Genomic DNA, 8,678 nt, shown 5'->3' with positions numbered 1-8,678 from the left:
CCTCCCTCCCTGAACTCTTACCCGGCTGTGTGAGGGCTCCTTTTCCTCCTCCCTGCACCCGGAAGCTGTGCAGGGAGGAGGAGAACACTGGTCCGGGCAGCACAGCAGGAGGCTGCCCCGACACAGGTGAGGGAGTGCATCGCTGATCGGCGGGGGGCACGTGGGTTGTCGGTGGACGCGAAAGGAAGCCCATAGGCTTCCATGGGTTTATGCCATATAGAACTGGCGTAACCCCCACAGCGAAGCGCCAGCGGTTGGGCTTTGCTGCATATGAAAATGCGGTAAAAACCCCGAAAACTGGGATTTTACAGCATTTTTAGTTTGGAAAATTTCGCCCAAAGTGTGGTAAAGGTTTAAATGTTCATTTGGTATTCAGAAATACTAGTATACTGTATTTAGGGGGAAATTACAGAAAGCCATGCAATTGCCCAAGTCAAGAAATAGTACCCAAAAGATACTTGGGAGTAAATGTAAACATAGCAACCAATTAGATTGTATTGGTTGACAGAATGCAGTGCAAAAATGATAGAACCAGGTGGCTAGAGGTAACACTTGCCTGATTTAGAATTCTTTATAATTATACCCCTAAGGGAGAAATGTATTAACTTGTATTATCTTGATGCATAGTTTCAAAAGTGTGCAAATCAGTCAAGGCAAAATTGGTCCTCAAAGCATATATTTCAAAGAGGCAATGTGCATATTTGCAATATTGATGTTAATACTTGGAATTTACACAAATTGTCCTCTGTTTTAAGCACTGGTTTCGCAAACCACATTTGAAACCTCAAAGTAGCTACAGTATATAATAATCATGATGCAACATGTTCAGTGGGTGCAATGCTAATAAAAAACTTTAAAATGGGACAATAGTTAGCATCGTTGCCTCACTGCCACATTCTAATAAAATCCACAACAGTATATTTACAGTAATTAGCTCACTTATACAAAAACTGGTGGCAACCTCAGATCCCCTGTTTTGGCTGTTTCATTATACATCGGGATCTGTCCCAAGATATAAGAAATCCCACTTATGCCGTCTAAACAATGCAGCGAATGCGATCATTCCAGTGTGATGGCGATCTTCCTCATCTCCAACGAACAAAGTTTTGCTCAACAGAGTGGATATGTATATGAAAGATATTGGCCCTTATTCTGATCTGTGCGGCCAGATCAGAATATGCGGCCAGGACCGTGCAGGCGAATCCCCGCCTTCCATACGGATCGCCACCTCCGTCCGTACGCGGATATGTGGCGGTCCGCATGAAAGTGGACGGGGATACGCCTCCTCCATCTTGGGAGCAGCCCCTGCATTCGATGGTCGCCGAACATCGAATGCAGGGCCGCACGCTCCACCAGCGCCCGCCACCCTAGACCACACGGACACTTGTCCGTATGAAATCATGTATGGGGGCGGGCAGCTGACATCCGGCGATGTCAGATGCCCGCCCCCTACACATGCGTCACGGCTTCATTACCATGCATACGCCCTGCGTTTGCATGGGAACGCCCATGAAACGCGGGGCGTATGCATAGGGTAATGAGGCTAAGTAGCCCTTCACGCCCCTCTCCGCCCCCTGTGCGGCGTCTAAAGAATACGTGCGGCGAAACCGCTTGCACATGCGCAGAGTGACCTCTGCACATGCGCAGTCGCCAACCATCGGCGGTACGACCGCATGCGGAAAAATCCGCACCGATCAGAATAAGGGCCATAGTGTCTTCTGCTACAATCAACTATGACTCCTTTAGAGATACTTGGGCCACATGGTTAGCCTTTAAAGATTCCCCCACATATGGCTCCTTGCTGGAGTCTATACCCCACCATTATCTTGGTTCCACTTCGCTGTAGATACTATATTCATAGGTCTTGGTATATATATATTTACACCCTAAGGAAAACATACATATGATTAGTTCCTTACCCTTTCTCACTACTCCTCCCCCCCCCCCCGTTTCCCTCCATTTCTCTGCACCTCTTTTTTCTTTCTTTCTTTCTTTCTTTCTTTCTTTCTTTCTTTCTTTCTTTATTTTCTCTCTCCCCTTCTTTTTTTTTGGTATGGTATAACTTTCTTTCCATATTAGCTGTATAAAACATAAGGCCGAGCCAGAGTTGCACACAAGTACATTTTGCAGACAGATCATACATATTATTGCACTGCACATGTGCAGAATGCATCTGGCACAGCCACAGGCCGCCAAACATTGGATCTGTACATAAACCATCAGGTTAATGTACAAATAGGATTTAGGGGTAGATTTATTAAGCTCGGTGAAGTGATAAAGCATCTGGTTTTTATCAACGTCCAATCAGCTCCTACCTGTCATTTTCAAACCAAGCCTGTAACTTCACAGTTAGGAGCTGATTGGCCGGTGATAAAAAAACTGACATTTTATCACTTCGCCGAGCTTAATAAATCTGCCACATTGGGGCAGATGTATTAAACTTGGAGAAGAGATAAACTGGAGATAAAGTGGAGAAAAGGTAAAAGGAGATAAAGCACCAACCAATCAGCTTTGTTTGAAAAAGACAGTTGGGAGTTGATTGGCTGGTGCTTTATCTCCTTTTACCTTTTCTCCACTTTATCTCCAGCTTATCTCTTCTCCAAGCTTAATACATCTGCCCCTTAGTCCGTTAGTTTTATGCACACAATGGCCCTGATTCAGACCTGTTCGAGAGGCTGCATATACTTGCAGCCTAGCACACAGGTCAATGCTACCGCGCTGAACCCCTCCCCCCTGCCGCCAGCACTGCCAGCATCCCTTTTCCGAGGCTATGTGTACGAGAAATCATCCCCTTGCATGCAGCCGAAGGGGAGAGAAATCATTTGACGGTCGCCGACCATCATGTGACGTCAGCCACCCTCCACGAGCAGGCAAAGCGACGCCTGCGTTCCCATGGGAACGCCCAGCATTTTCATGGGGATGCCCATAAAACATTGGGCGTTCCCCTGATGCTGCCCTACGCCCGCCTCCTCCCTCCCTTGTGAATGACTCAGCAAGTGTGATACTTGCACAGGGGATCTGTACCATCGAATACGTGTCTGAATCGGCACCAATGTGTGTACATTTGTGGCTAACTTGCATTCATCTCTGTTTTCTGTATTTATTGTACTGAACTCTTCCTACGCAACATCATTTTGAAAGGCTGTATATTACATCTATGTATTGGGAATGGATAGCTCTTATACCCCTTTTACACCACCGCAAAAACCCGGGTCATCGGCAGGTCAGACCCGGGTCAGCGGTGGTGTAAAAGGGTCACGCCGTGTCCCTTTACATGGGACTTCTACTCAGGTGCTGACCTGGGTAGAACACGGCTAGGACCTGGGTAGTGGGCGGTGTAAACAGGTATGCCGGGTCATCCGACCCGGCTCCCGTTTACATTAATGGGGGACGTACAATCTGAGGACCGAAGAGTCCGCAGGTTGGACAGGGTGGGGGACACACCCACAACCTCCGCTGCTGTCTGCTGTACTCTGCAGACAGCAGCGGCGGCAGCGGAGGAGGTGAATGGATGCCTGTGTGCAGCATCCATTCACCTCCTGGACGAGGGCTGGGGGGGTGCACGGGGGCAGCCCAGCAGATTACCTTAGTGCTGGGGTTGCCCCCAGTGCAGGGGTCCGGGTCCCAACGGCGGTGACCAGCGCTTGGAGATGATGTCATCTCCAAGCGGTGGCTCAGGAACCGCCTGGGGGGGAGCGCTGGTGTAAAAGGGACAAAACGCCGGGTCGCACCTGGCTTGAAGCTGGGTCCATAAAGCAGGGTGCGACCCAGCGTTTTGGTATAAAAGGGGTATAGTCTTATCATGAGGTATCCAGTTGGACACAATTTTTTCAGTGTATTATTCACCATACATTGTATCATTTTTTTCAGCTTGATTTAGATTGCACTCCATTATAACCCTTACCCGATCTGTTCTAGATGCATTCTAATACTTTTTCCTCTAGGGGAAATACTTATTAATCTAAAAATGTGGAGACTTCCATTGTATAGTAAAAACAGCTGAGATCAGTAGCGCACGCAGGGGGGTTTCTGAGTACCCAGAAACCCCCCAGGAGTCTAAGGGCACTCAGCTGAAAGCGGAGGGTCCCCTCTTTCCATGGATACAAGAATTGTAAAAATTGGCCCTTGGGAATCAGAGATATCTGACTTCAAAGAAGTGGTCCCCATCCAAGCCTGTTAATTATTATTCCCAGTCAGATATTTCAGGTTCTTTCTGACTTAGAGTTTTCTGAGTGTATATTCCAAAAGCTGGGACTCTCCCCCTTTGATGGACACTAGTAGCTTGTATCTACTGTTCCCAGAACCAGAGATATCAGCCTTGCAGCAGCTGGTTACTGCTCCAGCTCCACACACCTGGTATGTAGTTTTATATACTCGTTGGCAGATTGCTCTTCCTCCTGAAGTCTGATCCCTTAGTCCCCAATACCATTTGGTAGGTGGGATTCTCTAGTTTCTAATTCATTTAAAATCTAAGAAATTTATTTCTGGGAACTGGAGATATCTGCAGTCAAGCAAGCTGTCTTCCCACCAGAAAATTATGAATAATGAGCCCACTCCACTATATACTCCTCCTCTGCATATTAAACATCCTCTACCACCCTGGAAGTTATGTATCAGGGCCCCTTCATTCAGCCCAATGCCCCCTTCTCCCACTCCATCTCCCACCATATGTGCAGTAAAGGGATAATTGGTGGAAATTACTGATCCAGGCCCTAAATGCTGAGCGGTTGATATAATACCCCCTACCACCCGCAGGACATCAAAGCTTCCCCCACCCCTACAGCTGAAGGATCGGTAGGGGCCCCAATACATTGCTATGCCCAGCGGTCTACACTGCTGTTGACACCCCTGTATGTATGTATGTATATATGTATGTATGTATATGTATGTATGTATGTATGTATATGTATGTATGTATGTATGTATATATATATATATATATATTATATATATATATATATATATATATATATTTTAAATTATTATTATTATTTATAAACATTTGGTCTATCTATAATACTTTAACTGACCCGGCATATACTGGGTCACCTAAGTGTCCATCTCCGTGCTTTGCTCCACCCTTCAGGAAACCCCCTTCTGAAAATCCTGCGTTTGCCACAGGCTGAGATGTAATAATATCTCAAATAATATAGTCTTTCCCATGACTTGCCAAGATACAAATTGTTTTATTTCCTACACTCCAAGGTTTCACAAATCCTTTCCTACTTGGTAAAGCCATACAGTTTCCTTGTACTGGATCATGTTTGAGAAAGATTATGCAAAGAAAATGCAGTGCATGTTTATACTGAGCCTTCTTTGTGACAATGAATGGGAAGTTTGACCTACAATAGCTAGTGTTAAAGAGCTGAATCAACATAATCATACTATTCACATAGTTCATTATTCAGAAACAATTACCAAACAAAATAAACAATACATATTGTTACATGAGTGTTGTCAGTCGGAGGGCACTTCATGGAGCAGTGAACATAAAGGAAGATCTTTTTCTGAAATATGCTATAAATTGTCAAGAATGCTGATTGTTTGCTATGAATGGTAAATCTACTCCTGCATCGCTTTACCTTCCCAGTAACTTGAGAAGGAAATGTATTATTATTATTATTATCCTTTATTTGTAAGGCACCAAAAAGGATCCGCAGCGCCCAAGTAAAAGCTGTGACTGAATACAGTGATGCTGGTTGTGGCTGAGGCAGATGATGGGACTTTGGCTAAGGAAGGTTCTGGCGTCTGTGGAATGTGATGGGGCTGTAGTTGAAGAATGTGATGGGGGGCTGTGGCTGAGGATGGTGTTGGGGGCTGTGCCTGAGGATAGTGATTGGGACTGTGGCTGAGGACAGTGTTGAGGGGATTAGGACAGTGTTGAGGGGCTGAGGACAGTGTTGAGGGGCTGAGGACAGTGATGGGATGCTGATGTGACAAGGACTGAAGACAGTGATGAGGTGTTGAGGGCGCACTGGAGGTAGGTCATGGGACCAAGTTTTAATCCACTGGCTTGGACTGGACTCTCTGGAACTTTTGGAGAAAATTGAGGCTAGTCTCCTATAATACACTCTGCAGACAACTGTGATAGTCCTGCAGGTGAGGGCAGTCATCTGTAGGGGGCTGGCAGAATCAATGTTTAGTAATTTTTGTCTGGGTGAGGGGGCAAGGAATTGCTCGTTGAATTCCTGAGCAAGCAATTTTGTGTAGTCCAATATGTGTGTGTTTTCTCCCATGGTAGCCAATGTGTGTATTTTTCTTTATCTGTGAGGGCTGTGTATTTTCTTACCTGTGGATACAATTATTTGTGTATATAAAGGGGAGGGGTGCAGTGATATAAGCTTGCTTATTCTCTGACTGTGGAGGATGAAGGAGATGTCCCGAGCCTCTGACAGTGTATGATGCAGGAGGTGTCCTGAGCCTCTGACAGCAGATGATGCAGGAGGTGTCCTGAGCCTCTGACAGCGGATGATGCGGGAGGTGTCCTGAGCCTCTGACAGCGGATGATGCAGGAGGTGTCCTGAGCCCCTGACAGCGGATGATGCGGGAGGTGTCCTGAGCCTCTAACAGCGGATGATGCGGGAGGTGTCCTGAGCCTCTGACAGCGGATGATGTGGGAGGTGTCCTGAGCCTCTGACAGCGGATGATGCGGGAGGTGCCCTGAGCCTCTGACAGCGGATGATGCAGGAGGTGTCCTGAGCCTCTGACAGCGGATGATGCTGGAGGTGTCCTGAGCCTCTGACAGCGGATGATGCAGGAGGTGTCCTAAGCTTCTCGCAGCGGATGCCGCAGAACGTGTCCTGAGCCTCAGTATAGAAGTGAAACTAGTCTGAATCTCAAAACACTTACTGCATCATCTGCAGTTTTGAGGTAGTTACTGTACATGTTCAATGCACAGTAAATATATGCAAACAGGTTTTATCTTGCTCATGCAGTTAGTTACAACACCTTAACTAAGTAATGTATAACAAATGGATTCTTAAAGGAAATGTTATGGAAAAGAATGACAAAATACAAAATAAATAAATAAACAAAGATAAAAGGTATATCTGATGTTTGGAGCAAATAAAAATCAAGTTACTGAGCAATTGGACACACCCATGTTGCCTTATAGGTGGGGTATCTTGCATGTGTACTTGCCTACCCTATAAAAAATGTAGTGGCGCTCCTAGCCATCAGAAAGGTAGACAAGTATCTTGCTGTCCCCTGATGCCTCATCCCAGCACCTCTTCCTCAGCCGCTTACAATAGAATACAAATAGAAAGTCCGAGGGTGACCCGGTAACGGGATTTGCAATGAACCATGTAATTGTAACCCTGTCTCCCACTATACAGTGCTTGCCTTTTGGTATTGTATAGTGGAGCAAAGCCATAATGATGCAATCATGATTCCATGCTCCCCAGCCAGGCCACCTTCCTGTACATCCATGCCCCCTATGTGCCTTCCACGCTGCCCACTCCTTAGGGGGCAGCAATGTAGATAAGAAACATCTAAACTAAATATGAATTGCAGTGTAATAATAAAGCTGTCCAGCATTTACGGGTTACATGCAAACCAGACAGTATTTATCCTGCATGCATGATGTGAGCATTTTATCCTACAGTATGTGTGCAAGGTATACAAAATGCTACAAAGCTGCTTATTATCACCAAGTTTTGTTGTGCTTCATCTGCAACTTTGTAGGTCTTTCAAACTAACTCCAGAGTCTTTAACAAAGTAATATAGGTACATAGTAAGTAAGGTTAAATGAAGATGTTCGTCCATCAAGTTCAACCTGTTTAAAAAAGTAGGTTGAGTTGTGATATCCACCCTAAATTCACTTCTCTGCCTTTTGGCTAAGATCAATTGTAGTATCTGTTCTTATCAGTGGGTCTGGACCGGCCCCGGGCCGAGAATAGGGAAAGGTCGGACTAAGTAGCTTGCTACTGAGCTGATGAATCAGGGTAGCCTCAGGCTCTGGGCGAGTACAAGGTTTGGAATTGGATGAGTATCTACACCCTGCTGGGGGAGGGAATACCATTCTTTCCACTGGTAGGGAGGGGACAAGCATCGGGCTGAGTATTTGGGGCTCTTGTTCATGGGTCTATAGCCTCTGAGGGAGAGTCACTTGAAAAGCCCGGTCTAGTAACCTATCCCTGGAAGCTGGGAAAAGCTGGGACCGAGTAGATTGCTCTCTGTTTCAGGGTATGCAAGTCGCCCTCGGATGGAGAGACAGCAAAAAGCCCAGCCTAGTACTCAATCCCTGGGAGAGGAGGGAACGTTGGGACTGAGTAGGTGTTTTCTTATCCTTCAATTGGTCTATTTGGCCATTCCCATGCTGGGGGCCGGAAAGGGCCTGCTAGTGGAGCAAAGAAACACTTGGTCTGATGCTGACTGGCTTGCTGAGTGGAGCCCGAGGCTGCACTGTGCCCCTGGGGAAACTCAGGGGTGCCTGAACTCTGCACTGGTGGTCCTCACCATGCACTAGCATGGCACTTGCACTGCACACTCTTCCTTTAGGTTAGCACTTCACGTCCTTACCCTAGGCCTTTTGGCTGGGGTAGGACAATTTTTCACACCCCCACCCGACCTTCTGGCTGCGGTCTCTTTATTATTTATTTATTTTCCCTCTCTCATGTTCGTTCACTTTTCATGTTTTCTGTTTTCTGTAGTGTGTCACATTTTTTTGGCTGTGTGTA

The 8,678-nt window shown here is 46.2% G+C and overlaps 1 pseudogene; it reads left to right on the top strand.

Moving 5' to 3' along the window:
- The first annotated feature begins 7,815 nt into the window (after positions 1-7,815).
- Positions 7,816-7,952, top strand: LOC146012774 (U2 spliceosomal RNA; annotated as a pseudogene).
- Positions 7,953-8,678: the final 726 nt, after the last annotated feature.

Source organism: Crinia signifera, chromosome 6, assembly GCF_055691185.1.
Source record: "Crinia signifera chromosome 6, ASM5569118v1, whole genome shotgun sequence".
In the NCBI taxonomy this organism is placed as follows: Eukaryota; Metazoa; Chordata; class Amphibia; order Anura; family Myobatrachidae; genus Crinia; species Crinia signifera.
This window is presented reverse-complemented; position numbering and strand designations above follow the sequence as displayed.